This window comes from Triticum urartu, chromosome 3 (assembly GCF_003073215.2).
Source record: "Triticum urartu cultivar G1812 chromosome 3, Tu2.1, whole genome shotgun sequence".
Classification (NCBI taxonomy): Eukaryota; Viridiplantae; Streptophyta; class Magnoliopsida; order Poales; family Poaceae; genus Triticum; species Triticum urartu.
In genome coordinates, this window is record NC_053024.1 from 699,485,835 (window position 1) to 699,504,342 (window position 18,508).

At 47.8% G+C, this 18,508-nt stretch overlaps 2 pseudogenes; one reads left to right on the forward strand and one right to left on the reverse strand.

Moving 5' to 3' along the window:
- The first annotated feature begins 8,814 nt into the window (after positions 1-8,814).
- Positions 8,815-12,261, forward strand: LOC125547215 (annotated as a pseudogene).
- Positions 12,262-13,230: 969 nt separating this feature from the next.
- LOC125547216 lies at positions 13,231-15,427 on the reverse strand (annotated as a pseudogene).
- Positions 15,428-18,508: the final 3,081 nt, after the last annotated feature.

Here is an 18,508-nt window from a genome sequence, read left to right on the forward strand (position 1 = left end):
TGTTCGAGTTTGTAACAATTTGTTCACAGATTTTGAAAATGCTTGTGTTTTAAAAATATTTGATTGTTGTCAAAAATAAAATCGCAATTTAATTTTTTTTAAAAGTATTTTTGTCGGCTTATAGTTCATAGAAACGGTATTGTCTATTTACACAACAAATCTCAAGAACTACAGATGCTAGAGACGTGGTTCACTCGCGGGAGGTCGTGTTTTCTATCCCGCTCACGCTGTCACACACTATAGATTTTTCGGATTTTGCAAACTAGTGTTTAAGTTTTGCCGCTACTGTTAGTTTCTTTAAGAATCATGCTGGGAATCTCACTATAGTCAGCTAGTCGCAGTGGCTAGTAGCGTGAGTGAATCTCCCTCTGTTCGCACTTTTTTTTTCATCGCATGCTACCACAAATGAGCCGGCCTATGTCAGCTATCCCTGTGTGATTGCCGACTACTTGCCGCAACCCCTGTCTCGGGTCCCTGCAGGGACCGAATATAGCTAACAGATGCTTATCCACCCGCCAACATATGCACCTAGTGGACTTCAACCCTGAACATACCTAAAGGCAATTTCTTTGAAAAACGTTGTAGAGAGATTTCAGATAGAATTGCAATCAGAACGATGCAGTGTCCCAATCTTATTAGTAGCATAAGAAAATGATCCTCAAGAGATCTGCGAACCTACCTATGGTTGATTGATTTGAGGGACTGTGGTATCCCCAGCCCACCAGGGTTCAAGTCCTGCTACTCGCATTTATTCCTGTATTATTTCAATTATTTCAGGATTTCCGGCGATGCGCATTCAGTGGGAGGAGACGTTCCTGTCGACGACGAGGTGCCTACGGTGAATTCGTAAATTTTGAGATGATATGCCGGCTCAGTAGGTGCTCATAGGGGTAGGGTGTGCATGTGTGCGTTCATATGGATGAATGTATGCACGTGTATATGAGCGCTTGCGTCTGTACAGTGTTAAAAAAAAGAGACTAGGAGATCTATCAGACCTCAACCTAGTTCTTCATGTTTGTCTTAGCTAGATGACACATGGGACAATACTGGGCGGAGGACCCACACGGCAGCAGCTCTGTGCCGGCACGTGATCGGTGGGAAGTGGGATCCGTTAATAGGCCCTCTGCTCCGGTCGTTTATTTCTACATCTTTGGAGAGAGGGAGAGTCCGATAGTCAGAGACGGAACGAGAGTCGTGGAGTAGATCTCGCGGCGGGGCTCCACCGGCCCCAGGGACGCAGCTTCGGTGCCTTAAAGGCACCTGCCTTTGGGTCACTGACATGTGGGTCAGTCACCTATTGGATCCACATGTCATAGACACAAAAGCAGGTGCCTTAAGGCACCGAAGCATTGTCCGGCCCCCAACTAGGCTCGTCCCGGGGCTGGAGCGTCCTGCCGGTCACCGGCGACCTCCTCGTCGGTGAGTACGTGCAGGGGCCAAAGGTTGGATCTCGCAGAACAAATACATCGAGGTATATTTCGTTTCTTCCTGATCTGGATCCGATGAACTTGAACTCAGTGCAAATTGCTGGTCTTCTTCCGTTCTAGTACATCTTAATCCTTCAGTGCAAATCCTTGGTTATCCATGTTAGATTTACTCCTAGGGTCTACTCTAGTATGAGGCCATTTGTTGCCAGATAACTAGCACATGCTTCACTACTGACCCCTCTGTGTGAATAAACATAAGTACATCAGATGCATCTTAATTTGTTTGCCAACTAAACGTTCCATAAAACACGTTAGGTCAGATTTGTTTGCCAGCTAAACGGTGCAAAAACTTCATATCCATAGGTCAGTGTGGGATGAAAATCACAACTGTTTGTGGACCTAAAACAGATGCTAGTGCAGAAGAAATGAAGAGAATAATGTTATTTAGCTGTTACCATCTTAAGTGCAAATGGTTTGTGTGATTCACCCTAGATTTACATTGCTTGGCATGAGATGTTTTTTTCCCAAGGGCCTGCTCATTTTTCTGTCTTGATAACTACCTCATTATTCACTGTTATCTTCTCTTTATGAATAAATAGTATACTCATGTTTACTTCCCTGCCACCTAATTTGTTTCAAAATCTTCACATACATAGGTACTTGCGCATGGCATGGGAATCACAATTGTTGTGGAGGAAATGAAGAATATCTTGTTATTTGGCTGCTACCATCCATGTTCTTTCAGATTAAACATTGGCATGAGTGTTTCTCTACGCAACGAATATATTAGATCAAGCATCATATCATGGACACCATGAGACTTTTCTGCCTTGATAGTGATGTCTGCAGGTTGGATGCTGCTTCTGTTTATGAGCTCATTCAAGGAACTCTCCTAGCTCAAATGGGTCAATTTCATGTTTACATGATAGATGATACACAATCTTCAGCTATCCATCTCCATATGAACTGGTCTCGCTTAATTTTGTAATCTTCTGGATATATGCTTACATATAATAAATGATGTGAAGGTAGATCATAGAACAACAACATAATCTTTAGTCTTAAATGAATTATGATAGACTAGATATAGAACATAATAGGAACCACACAAACAGCAACGGTATGGCAAAGTAGCAAAGAAATGGTAAAATAAAGTTCTTGACTTGTAGATTATTTCAAAGTGATAATCTAGAGTCAAGCTTGTTGGGGATCGTAGCAGAAATTAAAAAAATTCTACGCATCACCAAGATCAATCTATGGAGTATTCTAGCAACGAGAGGGATAGGAGTGCATCTACATACCCTTGTAGATCGCGAGCGGAAGCGTTCAAGAGAACGGGGTTGATGGAGTCGTACTCGTCGTGATCCAAATCACCGATGACCAAGTGCCGAACGGACAGCACCTCCGCGTTCAATACACGTACGGTTGGGGAAGAAGTCTCCTCCTTCTTGATCCAGCAAGGGGGAAGGAGAGGTTGATGGAGATCCAGCAGCACGACGGCGTGGTGGTGGAAGCAGCGGGGATCTCGGCAGGGCTTCGCCAAGCTCAGCGAGAGGGAGAGGTGTTACGGGAGGGAGAGGGAGGCGCCAGGGGCTAGGGTGCGGCTGCCCTCTCTCCCCCCACTATATATAGGGGTCCAGGGGGCGCCGGCCCCTCCAGATCTCATCTAGATGGGGGGGGTGGCGGCGGCCAAGGGGGTGGCTTGCCCCCCAAGCCAAGTGGGGCGCCCCCACCCCTAGGGTTTCCAACTCTAGGCGCAGGGGGAGGCCCAAGGGGGGTGCACCAGCCCACCAGGGGCTGGTTCCCCTCCCACTTCAGCCCATGGGGCCCTCCGGGATAGGTGGCCCCACCCGGTGGACCCCCGGGACCCTTCCGGTGCTCCCGGTACAATACCGGTGACCCCCGAAACTTTCTCGGTGGCCGAAACTAGACTTCCTATATACAATTCTTCACCTCCGGACCATTACGGAACTCCTCGTGACGTCCGGGATCTCATCCGGGACTCCTAACAACTTTCGGGTTACCGCATACTAATATCTCTACAACCCTAGCGTCACTGAACCTTAAGTGTGTAGACCCTACGGGTTCGGGAGACACGCAGACATGACGGAGACGACTCTCCGGTCAATAACCAACAGCGGGATCTGGATACCCATGTTGGCTCCCACACGCTCCTCGATGATCTCATCGGATGAACCACAATGTCGAGGATTCAATCAATCCCGTATACAATTCCCTTTGTCAATCGGTACGTTACTTGCCCGAGACTCGATTGTCGGTATCCCAATACCTCGTTCAATCTCATTACCGGCAAGTCACTTTACTCGTACCGTAATGCATGATCCTGTGACCAAATACTTGGTCACATTGAGCTCATTATGATGATGCATTACCGAGTGGGCCCAGAGATACCTCTCCGTCATACGGAGTGACAAATCCCAGTCCCGATTCATGCCAACCCAACAGACACTTTCGGAGATACCCATAGTGCACCTTTATATATAGCCACCCAGTTACGTTGTGACGTTTGGCATACCCAAAGCACTCCTACGGTATCCGGGAGTTGCACAATCTCATGGTCTAAGGAAATGATACTTGACATTGGAAAAGCTCTAGCAAACAAACTACACGATCTTTGTTCTATGCTTAGGATTGGGTCTTGTCCATCACATCATTCTCCTAATGATGTGATCCCGTTATCAATGACATCCAATGTCCATAGTCAGGAAACCATGACTATCTGTTGATCAATGAGCTAGTCAACTAGAGGCTCACTAGGGACGTGTTGTGGTCTATGTATTCATACATGTATTACGATTTTCAGATAACACAACTATAGCATGAACAATAGACAATTATCATGAACAAGGAAATATAATAATAACCATTTTATTATTGCCTCTAGGGCATATTTCCAACAAAGCTTCTTTTACTACTAGTTTTGATCTACCATGTCATCTATAGGATTAGCTATTATATCTAAGCATGTGTTTAGAAGATCAAGCAAGGTCACTAGATATGTAAGTGGATAGCTGAATGATTTGTTTATCATGAGAAGTAAGAGGTTAACCTATTTGAGCTCGGTGATAGAGTTATTTAATGAGATCATAAATAGAAGCATGATTCAACCAATTGACATCAATGTTGATGAAGGCGTGGAAAAATCTTATCGTATACATGATATGATGATTGATCCCATATGTTTTTGCGAAGTGAAGAAAACTACTTGCATGACATTGAGTGAAGGCAATCTATCCAAAGGCAAGATTTGAAGCTTATCCATCCGAAAGAGCAAGGCGGATATAACCACCGTCAACAGCAGCAAGGTCACAAGTGAGCTCTCTTGCAATATCCATGTGCTATTGTTGATCCAGTGTTGCTTATGCTGAGCGTTCATGTTGTACATCTGTTAGATTTAGAATATTGTGTTGAATGCTTCCATTCTTGCCAATTGAGATGGCAAGACTCAAGAACACTGCGTTTGCCATGGTGTTTTGATTTGTCTTCTGCAACAACATGAAGCTCTCATTGTAGTTGTACCCACTTATGCCTAAAAGCTGCTATCACTTCTGTCGGAGTCAAGAACCACCAAGTTTTTGCGGCGCCTCCTGCATCCTGCTAATAATGAACTTCCTTCTCTATTTCTTTCTTTAGTAAGGAATAGTTATGTACTTATGATGTATGCCTGTGGTAGAATCAAGTACTCTACCAGGTCTAGGGCGTAGGTGGTAAGGGAAGGATGGAGGGGGACGTGGTGAGGAACGGGCGCGCCGGCAGCAGGGCGCCGTCGCGAGCTAGGAGAAGGGCGGCGGCGGTTAGGGCTGTTGGCGGCTAGGGTTTCCGGCTCCTCAGGGAGCCGGGCAATAGGAGACAATATTCTTCTTATTGCTTGATCTCAAAAGAGTCTTACAACTTATATTTATAACCTAGATAACTTGCACACGAATTAACCTAAGATAACTTGTGGGCTGAGATTGCCCGATGGGCCTTCCATATGACAGGCCGGACATAACACTTCTCCCCGCCTGCACAAATAGCTCGTCCTCGAGCTGTAAGGTGGGGAAGCGCTTGTTGAACTCCTCGAGGTAATCAACCAGCGTCAAACACCTTCTCGACATCTGGGGCGGCCAGGTCGGCGGCGACGGCGTCCTCCGGAATGTAGTCTGCCACCTCCAGGTAGAAGAGTCGCGGGCAGGCGTGGCCGGGCTTGTAGGGTTCGTCGCAGTTGAAGCACAACCCTTGGCGGCGACGCTCGAGTATCTCGGCTGGGGTGAGCCGGCAGAACGGGCGCGCCGCGGTCGCGGCGAGAGGTGCCGCGGAAGCCTTCACAGGCCGACCCGGTGCAGAATCCGGCGAAGGTAGTGAGCCAGCGGCCCGGAACGGTGAGTCCTGCTGAATGGCCACCGCGCGGCGCTCGAATGCACGGGCATAGTACATGGCCGTATGGAGATCGGGGGGATCCCGTAGCTCGACGTCCACGCGAATATTGTCCGGCAGACCGCCCACAAATAACTCGGTGCGCTGAGTCGCGGAGACGCCCGGCGCGTGGCATGCCAGGGCCTGAAAGCGGTCGGCGTAGTCCTACACCGTGGATGTGAAGGGTAAGCGGCCGAGGGCCGCCAGTCGGCTCCCGCGGATCGGAGGCCCGAAGCGGAGGAGACAGAGCTCCCGGAAGCGCTGCCATGGTGGCATGCCGCCCTCGTCCTGCTCGAGGGCGTAGTACCAGGTCTGCGCCGCGCCTCGAAGATGATAGGACGCGAGCCAGGTACGATCCGAAGCGAGCGTCCGCTGCCCTCGAAAGAACTGCTCGCACTGGTTGAGCCAGTTGAGGGGGTCCTCCGTGCCCTCGTAGGTGGCGAAGTCCAGTTTGGCGAAGCGAGGGGGTGTTGGCCCGCCGTGCCCGAGGGCGGCCGCAGTCGCCGGCAGCGCGTACGCCTGGTCGAAAAGCGCCGGGGCGTACGTCGCCGAGCTGGAGGGGTGATCAAACCGCAGGGAGGGCGTCGGGTGTTCCGGCGCCGTGGAGTATACCAGGCCCGGAGACGAGCCGGTCGCCCATGCGGGGATCGGCGAAGGTGACAGTGGAAACTGCACCTGGTGCAGGGGCCGACCCGTGGCCCTAGACGCGGGTGGTGGTGCTGTCGATGGTGGTGGCGCCTGGTGGAGCTGCTGCACCGGCGCCTGCGTCGTGGGGGCCGGCGGTGGTGCCGGGAGAAACTGCTGGGTCGGGCCCCCCAGCGGCGCGATGGAGGCCGGCCACGCTGGCCAAGGCTGTCCCGCGGCGGAGTAGTGCGGCAGCAGCAGCGGCGGCTGGGGCGCCCCTCCGTAGGGCGCCTGGAAGGCCGGTGCGGCCCACTGGAGCGGCGGCGGCCCGTAGGCGGTGGTGGCGGCGCTCGGTGGCGGGGGCTGGTTCCCGGCGAGGTAGAGGGTAATGCCCCTGACCGCCTGGACAAGCTCCCGCAGGGTGCTCGACACCTCCTCGGGCGAGAGGATCGGGGGCGGATCCGCCGTGGTGGTGATGGGCGTGGGCGCGGTGGTGGTGGTGGTGCCGGACGTGATCGCCGTCTTCGGCGTGGAAGTGGCCGGCGGCAGCGAGAGCGGGGCGGAGGAGGATGGCAGCGGCGGCGGTGATGGAGGGAGCGACATGATCGGCCTGGTGTCTCTGAATACCAACTTGGTAGAATCAAGTACTCTACCAGGTCTAGGGCGTAGGTGGTAAGGGAAGGATGGAGGGGGACGTGGCGAGGAACGGGCGCGCCGGCGGCAGGGCGCCGTCGCGAGTTAGGAGAAGGGCGGCGGCGGTTAGGGCTGTTGGCGGCTAGGGTTTCCGGCTTCTCAGGGAGCCGGGCAATAGGAGATAATATTCTTCTTATTGCTTGATCTGAAAAGAGTTTTACAACTTATATTTATAACCTAGATAACTTGCACACGAATTAACCTAAGATAACTTGTGGACTAAGATTGCCCGATGGGCCTTCCATATGACAGGCCGGACATAACAGCCTGGCTGGTTAATTTTCCGTCAGTTCAACAACCATTAAGTTTGTAGGGTGCTCCCGTGCATTTTTGCCCTTTATGAACCACTAGTTCTTGCGTACTGGTTTGCTTGCTCTCCTGCACTTTTCTCCACTCCTTAGTTTGTGACAGTTTTTTTCAGACTGGCAAACTAAAAAGTCGTGTTCAGTTTGTATTATTTTCCAAGGTTTCATCTTCTATTTGTCATGCTGATTTGATCCAATAAACGGTGATGTCGGCAGTGTAATTTTGATGTGCCGTCTTAGGACCTGGATTGAGTACATGTTTCTATTAGAGTATTACTGGAACTTGACTTGTCATCTCATCTCACGTGCACCTTCGCTGTCATTTACTCTAGTAGAAGTATTGGCTGGCCCTGAACTGATGCAACACTTCCTGGATGAGAGACTGAGATTGGATGTGCCCTCAACTCAAATGGCTCTTTGATCTCTATACAGGGGTAGAAATCATGCGATGTTTTAGTTTGCTATTTTGCGACCAAATTGTATGGTGCCGCAGACAAATAAGAGTCGTCTACTAGCAACTTGATATGATAAATTCATAGAAGCATCCTGTTCAGGTCCCCCCCTCAGACTTGTTCTTGTTAGCGTGTGATTATTCTTGCCACGTTCAAGCTATGTTGATAGGCTGCTTTGACCGAGATGTAGATGCAGATGCAAACCGTGTCATTCACGGTCGTTGTTTCCACAGATATATCCAACTGAAGTATGTTTAATTTGCACAAGAGAATGAGCATCAGTGACCATGTCTGCAAGCGCCGCGGCCGTAGGCAATCTGAGCGTCCGGCCGGGCCATGCACATTTCTTTCTTTACAAGTGCCATTTTCATTCAATAATCCATTGGAGAGATTTGAGGAATTGATCTTATCACAACCATACTTGGAGTGGGTTAAATGGGTACGCATGGTGGTGCCTAATTTGATTAATCCCACAGAGGTGTCAGACCGTCTAATGCAAACTAATGCATCTTCTCAGAGTCATCTCTAGGCAATGCGAACTAAACTAGTGCACATGCTCAGAGGCATACTTAGATCGCAACATACGATTTCACAAGTGCCAAAGAAACGGGCAGGCGTTTAAACATTGCATGGGTGGAGTAATTAACTAGAGTTGCTCACACGTACACATGGCCTAGGGAGCAAGAGGAATCTCTCCTCGCATTTCTCTTTGGCGTGACAGCACGCGAGTAAAGTGCGTGCATGGAGACCAGTGACACGGTGTAATTTAACCCGTTACTGCAGTCGAAGTGGCATCCAAGGGCATTTTTCGCCCATCTCAAGATCGCATTGAGCTTGAGCCTCCTCTTTAACACTCTTTCGCTTCATTTTTAGGACAGCCGAACAAACATTGCTAGGGATCCTTCCTACTAACCATGTCACAATAGTAGAGCTCTCTCTTCCGCCCAAAGCAATACCACAAACGTGTGTAGTGAGGTCGAGCCATGGAGATTGCCATGGGGGCCATCAGCCCTCTACTCCCAAGGCTCACCAATCTGCTTGTCGGCGAGTTCACCCTGGAGAAGCGGGTGAAGAAAGGCATCGAGTCTCTCATCACAGAGCTCACATTGATGCACTCTGCCCTCCGCACGGTGGCCAAGGTGCGCCACCAGATGAGCTCGGCGAGGGGGTCAAGATTTGGGCAGAAAAGGTGAAGGAGTTGTCCTACCAAATGGAGGACATCGTTGACACCTTCATGGTGCATGTGCAGGATGGTGGTGAGCCAGCCAACCCAAAGAATAGAGTCAAGAAGTTACTCAAGAAGACCATCAAATTATTCAAGAAGGGCAAGAATCTCCATCGAATATCCGAAGCTCTAGAAGAAGCGGTTGGTCAGGCTAAAGAATTGGCTGAGCTATGTCAAAGGTACGAGCTTGTGCATGCCACCGGTGCTGGTGCAAGCATTGACCCTCGTGTCATGACTCTATACAAAGATGTCACAGACCTTGTTGGCATTGAAGATACACGGGATGAATTGATCAACATGTTGATCAAGGGTGATGATTGGCTGAACCATCCACAGAAGACGGTCTCTATTGTTGGGTTTGGCGGCTTAGGCAAGACAACTCTTGCCAAAGCAGCATATGACAAGATCAAAGGGCAATTTGATTGTGGAGCATTTGTTACAGTTTCTCAGAATCCCGACATGAAAACAATCTTGAAGGATATTCTCTTTGAGCTTGATAACGACAAGTATACAAAGATTTATGATGAAGTAAGGGATGAAACACATCTCATTGACGAGATCATTAGATTTCTTAATGACAAGAGGTATCCTTCATTTTCCTATTACATACCAGTAGGCATTTTCTTCAAGTAAAATCACGAAACATTTGCCTTAGTATATATATGTGTTTTGATAGCAATCTTTGATCCACTCTATATAGTTCCATATACTTTCTATATAGACATTTTTGAGTATAATTGATGAAGTTTCACTTGGATATCATTTAATAATAGTCTCCTTGCATATGTATCTTCACCGATCAATTTTTTAACTGACTCTTGAGAGCATCTATGCAGGTACCTCATTGTAATTGATGACATATGGGATAAAAAGGTGTGGGAAATAATCAAGTGTGCATTTTTCAAGAAAAGTATCGGCAGTCGGCTAATAACAACAACTCGTATTGTCAGTGTGTCTAAAGCATGTTGTTCATCTAGTGATGACATTTACAGAATGAGAGCTCTTTCCAATGATGTAGCAAGAAGACTCTTCTATAAAAGAGTATTTTCTCATGAAAAAGAATGTCCTCATAAATTTGTGCAAGTATCCGAAGATATCTTGAAGAAATGTGGAGGGATACCACTAGCCATTATTACTATAGCAAGTCTTCTTGCTAGCAATTGTCGAATAAAAACAAAGTATCAGTGGCATGGTTTGCTCAACTCCATTGGTAGAGGACTTACAGAAGATCCCGATGTTGAGGAGATGAAGAAGATATTATTATTCAGCTATTATGATCTTCCTTCATATCTCAAGCCTTGTTTGTTATATCTGAGTATCTTTCCAGAAGATCACAAGATTGTGAGAGATGAGCTTATATGGAGGTGGATCGCGGAAGGGTTTATTTGCAATGAAACACATGAAGCTAGTTTATATGAGCTCGGTGAGTGCTATTTTAATGAGCTTATAAATAGAAACATGGTCCAGGCAGTAGACATCGATGGAGAGGGAAGGGCAGAAGCTTGTCGTGTGCATGACATGGTGCTTGACATCATATGTTCCTTGTCAAGTGAAGAAAACTTTGTCACTATATTGGATGGTACTAAGAGAAAACTGCCCAACCCGCAAAGCAAGGTTCGCAGATTATCCATCCATAAGAGCAACACAGATGTGGCTACCACCAACATAGCACAAGCGAGGTCTGTTACTGTTTTTGGAAATAATGCTGGTCACCAAATGCCGCTTGTTTCAAGTTCTAAAGGGCTGCGTGTGATGGCTTTAGAAGGCTGTACCATTTCGGATATTGGGCACGTGGACAATTTGTTACACTTGAGGTACCTAGGGCTAAGAGGTACATGTGTTGAAGAGTTTCCGGTGGATATAGGAAAGCTGCATTTTCTGCAAACACTGGACTTGAGAGGAACTAAAAATATATGTGAATTGCCATCAAGCATTGTTTGGTTAAGGAATCTAATGTGCCTATATACTGATTGGTGGATGAAGCTTCCATCTGGGATTGCTAGCCTGACGTCCCTAGAAGTGCTATACAGACCATGGTTTTCACTTTCAGTGAGATTTCGATGAAATTCATTGAATTTCAGTAATTTCAGTCGACACTGAAATATTATGTTTCAGCCAAAATATTTCAGCAATTTCAGTATAGAACAACAATTCCAATATTTTTCAAAATATTTTTAAAAAAAATTCAAATTTTTAATTGAATTCAAGTGAATATTTCGATCATTTGGCTGAAATGGAAACTGAAATCACTGAAATTCATTGAATTTCAGTGATTTCGGTTGGTGCTGAAATTTTTCTGAAACTGAAATTGAAAACCATGATACAGACTGAATATTGGCGATGATGACCTACACATGGTGAAAGAGGTGTGCCATCTGATCAAGTTGAAGGTGCTCGTGATTGAATGGCATTGTAGTCCTCTTGATGAAAGCATGGGAAAAACTTTGGCGAAATGCCTAAGTAATTTGCATAGGTTGGAAAGACTATGTATTCTAGGTGGAGCATTGGATTTCTTGCAGGAAGGCTGGGTGCCCCCTCCACAGCTCCGCAAATTAGAGTTTTACGTATATGGCGCCGCTTTCGAAACACTGCCTTCATTTATTAACCCGACATTTCTTCCTCTCCTCTCCTACCTTGTGATATCGGTGTTTGAACTGCGACCAGAGGATATTCAGCTTCTTGGGATGCTGCCCACTCTTCGTTATCTCTGGTTCAATGTGGATATCACCAAGAGCTTATCAAGAAAGGGCGTCACAATAATTTCCAGCTCTGGTTGTTCCGCTTTCTGCTTCAGTTCCGCAGTGAAGATGTTCCTTACCTCTGATGCCTTCCCATGTGTGACCAACTTATCCTTCATTCATATTCCTGTGATGCCGTCAGCATTCCCTCGAGGAGCCGCCCCAAGGCTTAAACACCTTGAGTTTCCCTTCCCGGCTAAGTGGATCAGCCGTGACGACATGGATTTGGGCATGGGCCACCTCCCTTCCCTCGAGATCGTTGAGGTCTGCCTTCACCGTACTGAATCCAGCGATTCAGAGGTGAAGGAAGCAGAGGCTGCGCTGAGGGCTGCAGCGAGTGACCATCCCAACTGCCCGGACCTTCGTATCCTCCTTCCCTGAGGGCACATCGGTCGGAGAAGGTACACAACTGCACCTCGAGGCATCATGCATGCGCTTCTTCCCATCCCTGTGCTGTGATCCACCACGTGGCAAATTAAATGTTCATTCCTCTCTCTATTTCTCAATTTCAGTCGGAGGAACATGCCGAAGCTGCAGGCGCTGAGGTTTGTGTTTCGCCGATTGTTCAGATTTCCTTTTTCATCCAGCAAGTGTTTAGCATTCATCTTCCTTCTTCTCTTTTCAATTTCAGATCAAGGGCTCGAGCCATCAAAATACTGCAGACAGGTACCATTCCGCAGCATCTCCTTTACCATGTTTTATTCTGCTAGCAAGTTCAATAAGAGCTTACGTGGCCGTCTGCTTCAAGTTCAAAGAAAAATGCAATGTGAATTTCGCCTTGGTTACTTATGGTGCGTAGGTGGCACAGATTAGCAAAGCAAATTCACCACTACTGTAGCATATAATTTTCCATTTTCCTATACTTGAGTGAACTCTGTTTTTGTTTCTGGAACATTCAACTGAGACATTGACATGTAATTCTTTCACATCGCAGTAGAGCTCATAAATTTCGATGACATGGACTTGACCGTGCAAGAGCCTCCGACTCCCGTCCTGCTTCCGCTCCAACCAAAGACAGTCTAGAGGACTGCGTCTGTGTTCACCTTGCCGTCTGATCCGTCTTCCTCCAGCAACGAGATGAAGCTCTCAATCTGTCCACTAATGTCTGAATCTTCTTCTTGCTTCCGTCCAGCGATTCAAGAACCAGCGTCTGAGTACTGCTGGGTTGTTTATCTACTTTAACCACTCACTGCATTGCTTTGTTCCTAGCAGGTAGCAGCTAGCTGCAAACTCATTTTTATTCGAGACACGTCAACATTCAGTTCGTGAAATTTCAGTATGTTTGTATCGCTTGGTCCTTGTTTTCTCTGTCTCTATGTATTTGTCATGCTGGTTCATCAAATAGTTTCATCAAACAAATCGGGAGTTCAGCTGTGTTGTTTCAATGTACCAATCTGTATCATCATCTACTTCTTTGAGTAGAACTTGGACTTGCCATTGCATCCGAACATTTTTCAGACCAGAGAGGGGTTCAATGTACACATTATTTATTTTAAAGTTTTTCCTAACACTGTTTAATTTCATCATAAAGCATGAAGATAGTATCCCAGGAGTAGTTGCGAACGGCCTGCACTCCGACTTGCCGCCCTTAAGGTGGTCATCAGCTCTGTAACCCCCAGGTAAGGCGAAAGCAGCACCAAAAGCCATTGTTGTAATTAATACTAAGCCAAGGCCGAGAAATTGTGTTGAGTTTGATATTACCGCGTCAATCTTATCATCAGATTGGGTACTAGGTCCTTTTTTCATGATATCCCGCCGACAAATATGAAGTGTAGCATCGGCAGATATTAGAGCTTGTTGTATCAAAATCCGCGAGTGCTGCAGATCAGAAAAAAAGAAACAATATCAACTTATCAACTTCCTATTTTTTTCTCTGAATCTAGAAAATAAAGTACTGAATGAAAGGAATGGAAGTAGTTTACCAGTAGGCAGTACAACCCTGTGGGAGTACTGCTAACTGAAATTTCTCGCCGGGTATGTTGCTTGTTTTTTGGTAGATTCAAATCTACTTCTTTGTTTGCGAAGAGACAAGCGAAACTCCACCAATCCCCAACCTCCACAGCTAGATGTAGTGCAGTGTTTCCTTCATTATCTTGCTTGTTCATAATTGATGAAAACATGGGTGTCTGGCAGGCATACCGAACTATATCATATCTTTTCTTCATGACAGCAACATGGAGAAAAGTTCTCCCACGGGTGTCACGTAGGCTGGCGCAACCTGGACACTTTAAAAGTAAGATGATGAGAGATGAAAGTCTCCCTGCTAAAGCAGCGACATGTATGGGGAATGATCCTTCCTCATCCGGTTGATATGCTGAATATGCATCTGCCTCCAATATTTGCATGGTAAGGTCCATTGGTGTTTCCACTACGTTCAGAAAACTTGTAATACTAGTCCCGTTTACCACTGGCACGGCATATTGGGGAAGCATACCACGTGTGCCCGTTTCTAATGATACCGCAAAGTGTAGAGGTGTGTTTCCAAGTTGATCTCGCTTTTTAGTAAGCTCCTTGTTCCAGTTCATTAGTAATTCTGTCATATCTGCAATTTGGTCCTCTCTGTGTCAAACAGTGAAATATGCAAAAAGCCGTGTGAAAGGTACATTTGGATTGATCATGTAGAAGAGGAAAAGAATGCTCTAGCATATCTGACATGCTAAGTAAATACAATTATCTTACATTCAAAATGTTAAGTTGTATTGTACTCATATATACACCCTCCATCCCAAAATAAGTGTCGCAGATTTAATACTAAATTAGTACAAATTTTGTACTAGATCAACAACACTTATTTTGGGATGGAGGGAGTAGCAAATTAAATACAATCATTTTTATGATCACAACATAGTGGCATAGAAGTCAGGTACCTCTGCTTCGAAGAACTGCGGCATGAAGAGCATTCTGTCCATCTGGCCCGGAGTATGACAACTTCTTGTCTCTCTCGTAGAGCTCCCGCGCAATTTCTTCATGTCGCAGAGAGACGGCGAGGAACAACGGCGAGGTTCCGTTCTCCGGAACGCGAGCGAGGAACGGGTCCGCCGTCATCAGCTCAGCCACCGTGAGCATGTGACCAGCGCGGATGGCCTCATGCAGGGCTGTCTCCCCGAGCTCGTTCTGCATCCTCACCAGCGTCTCCACCCTCCCATCTTCACCGGCGACTTCTTCCCCTCTGGCCAGCTCAATGAGGAGAGCGGCCATCGGGGCATGACCGGCTCTAGCGGCGCAGTGCAACGGCGTCCTGCCGCCGCTGTTGCGTGCGCCCAAGAGGTGTGGTGCCTTGTCGTAGACCGCCCTGGCTTTCATCTGGTACCCGTAGGCTGCTACGATGTGGAGTGCGGAGTCCCCGTCTGGGGTTACCCCTTCCAGGAGCAAGGACGACGCTGCTGAGCGCCCGGGGCGGTCGATGTCGACGACGACCTCAATAGGCACGTTGGCCGCTCCTCCGTTCAGAAGGTTCGTCAGTTCCCGGCAGCTGCCATGCATGGCACGCCACCTCCAGCAGCTCGGGATGCATGGTATTGGTAGTTGCGTTTGCCATAGCAGTCATGCTGCCGGTTTGTTGTGTGTGTGTGTCACCAAAGTGACGACTCTAGGTGAGGAATTGCACAAAGGCGATCGTAATGAGGAGAATCTTTATGCTTGACTTGGGTTGCAAGGCCTTATTATTTGCATCAGCCAACACGCAACGAATAGGCAGCAAAAAAGTATCAGTTCGGCTCTGGTATGGTCGTTCTGATTAATGAAAATGGTATCTGATCCAGTAACAATGCATACAGCTTTCTTGGTAAAAATGCATGCTCTTTTATTTTCTTTGTTTGTATGTGATCCGTTTAACTCGAGCTGCAATTTTGCAGACAGTTGCGTCGAGTAGGAATTTCTTCTTTGCTTGATCCTAATGTGAACGCTCTCCACATTTTCTGTTTGTTGGTTCCTTACTAAGCTGACCGGTTGAACGCTCTTGACATTGATAGCTTGCTCAGCTTTAAAACAGTGGGCAGTCTGGCTCAGTATTAAAAAAGTACTAGTGTTTTTACTTCGACAATCCACATTTGTATATGTCTTACCTAAATTCTGGAATGCCAACAGAACTGCAATGTGATTTTCACCTTAGTTACTTATGGTGAATAAGCACATAGGATCAGTAGTTACTTTTGCTTGCCACGTACAAGGTCTCCTATTTTTGGAAAAGACAAGGTCTCATATAATGTGGTACAGATTAGCAAGCAACCCACTACCGTAGTAATATGTGCAACTTCTCTAGTTGGATGAACTATGTTTTCTTCTTCTATAACATTTAACTGAGCAATTCACATGGGGCATTGCAGTTAGCACATTGCATTAATAAATTTCGTCGACATGTACTCAGTTGTGCGTGCCTCCATCTCCGGTGCAACTTCTTTTCCAACCAATACAGTCGAGCACATTGCGTTTGCCATGCCATTTGTTTATTTGAAACAGCTTTCTTTCGGACTCGATGTTTATTCCAGACTCATAAACTATGATGTCAGAGTTCAGTTCGTACTATGGTCTCAAGTTAATCTTCTATTTCTCACTGTGTCATGAAGTAAATCATATGCTGTAACGCACACTACCGGAATCGCACCCTATGCCGACGGCCCTGGCCGTCGGCATAGCCCTGACTGGCCGTCGGGACAGGCCTATGCCGACGGCTCCCGTCGGCATAGGGCCGTCGGCAACATATCCGTCGGCATAGAAAGGCCGTCGGCATAGGACCTATCCCGACTGTGTCCGTACATGTATGCCGACGGCCCCGGCCGTCGGCAACGTTACCTCCTAACAGCGGCCGCCGTCAAGTTCTGACCAACACCTGCTCGCCACGTGGCAGGTCTACGCCAACGGCCTAGCCGTCGGCTTAGTTTGAAACTATGCCGTCGGCATAGACGTGCCACGTGGCGAGCAGGCGTCACCCCTGGGGCAGGTCTATGCCGACGGCCTGGCCGTCGGCATAGGTTCAAACTAAGCCGACGACCAGGCCGTCGGCATAGACCTGCCACGTGGCAGCAACTGGGCTCTCCTAGGGCAGGGCTATGCCGACAGCCTGGCCGTCGGCTTAGTTTGAAACTATGCCGATGGCTAGGCTTGCCGCGTGTCAGCCACTGGGAGCTCACGCCAGCTCTATGCCGACGGCCTAGCCGTCGGCATAGCTTCTGCCTGTTTTTTTTTTCTTTTTTCTGTTTTGTTTCAGCTCAATTCATTTGAATATATACAACATATATAAGGATCATACAGCAATATATGCATCACATAACAATAAGGAGCAGCATCACACAACAAATTCAGCATCACACATCATAAGAAGCATCACAAAGCATAAACATATAAGTATCATCACCACCAAAGCATATAAGAATCTCACAAACAACAATAAGAAACATCACTAGCATATAAGTATCATCACCACCAAGACAGCCACAATGTGACCCAAAGGCTTAAGCGCCAGGACGTCGATCACCGCGGAGGTCGTCACCGCCAAGACCGCCAAAGCCCAGGTCGTCACTGCTAGCGGCAGCGCTACCGCCAAGACCGCCTCCGCCTCCGCCTCCGCCTCCACCTCCGTGGATCGGAGTGGTCGGGCTCCGTGTCTCGGGAGTGCTGCGAAGACCACCGCCAACGGTAGATCCACCTGTTCCCTGGATGTTGAAAAGACATATTAACGGGATATATGACTGTGTTGAAAGGCATGGCATGCTTTGGGTGAATAGATTGGGGATGAACTAACCGGCGAGGGGCTAGCGTTCTGTGCCACAAACTCCTCAAAAGTCAGCAGCACTGGTTGTGCTGGCTGCAACTGAGGACACCTGTCGGCCGCCATTTCCTGAAAAGCCTGCTGCATCTGGCGATCCCTCTGCACTTGGTGTTCATAAAGCCTCTCATGCCACGCCATGGTCTCCTGGCGTGTGTACTCCAGGTAGGCCTGCGGTATGACATGATGAAACTCATAAAACTACTAAATGCGGAAAATAAAGTGAGCAATGAAGATAAGAGAGAAAATACTTACGGATTGTTGCTCCTGAAAGAGGGACTGTGCACTGGTCACTGGCTGGCTCGTGCGCTGGCTCAGGCTCGGGTCGATCCGACGGAGCTGTGTGTAGGAGATAGTAGGAGTGATCACAGCATCGAGAACCGCCTCCCGACCGTGCTCCTTGGGCCCCATGCTCACCACCGCCCCCTCGTCCAGATCCGCCGCAATGGGGTCAGGTGTGTCAGGATGTAACTTCAGATACGCTTCGGAGTAGGACTTCTTCCTCCCCGCAGTCTTCTTGCCGTAGTACTTGGGCTCGCCAGGCTTGGAGTCCTTCCGCGTATGGGCGATCTCCCACGCCTGCATGTGTGAGAGTGGCCGCTTCAGTTTCTCCTCCTGCACCACCAAACAGAGGTTAGTCATACATAAGAAAGTGATGGTAAATAGAAGAAGAAGAATGTTTAATGGGATTAGTCATACATTAACTGCCTTGTGGAGATAGTGGTTTCGGTTTCCCTGAGCATGTACTCCCGCCTTCCCTCGATTAGCCTTATTTTAGATTCTCATAGTCGCCCAGGCTCCAGCCTCATCACACCAAAGATCCACCAATGCCGCCCAGGACTCGTCTTTTCCATAACACCAATT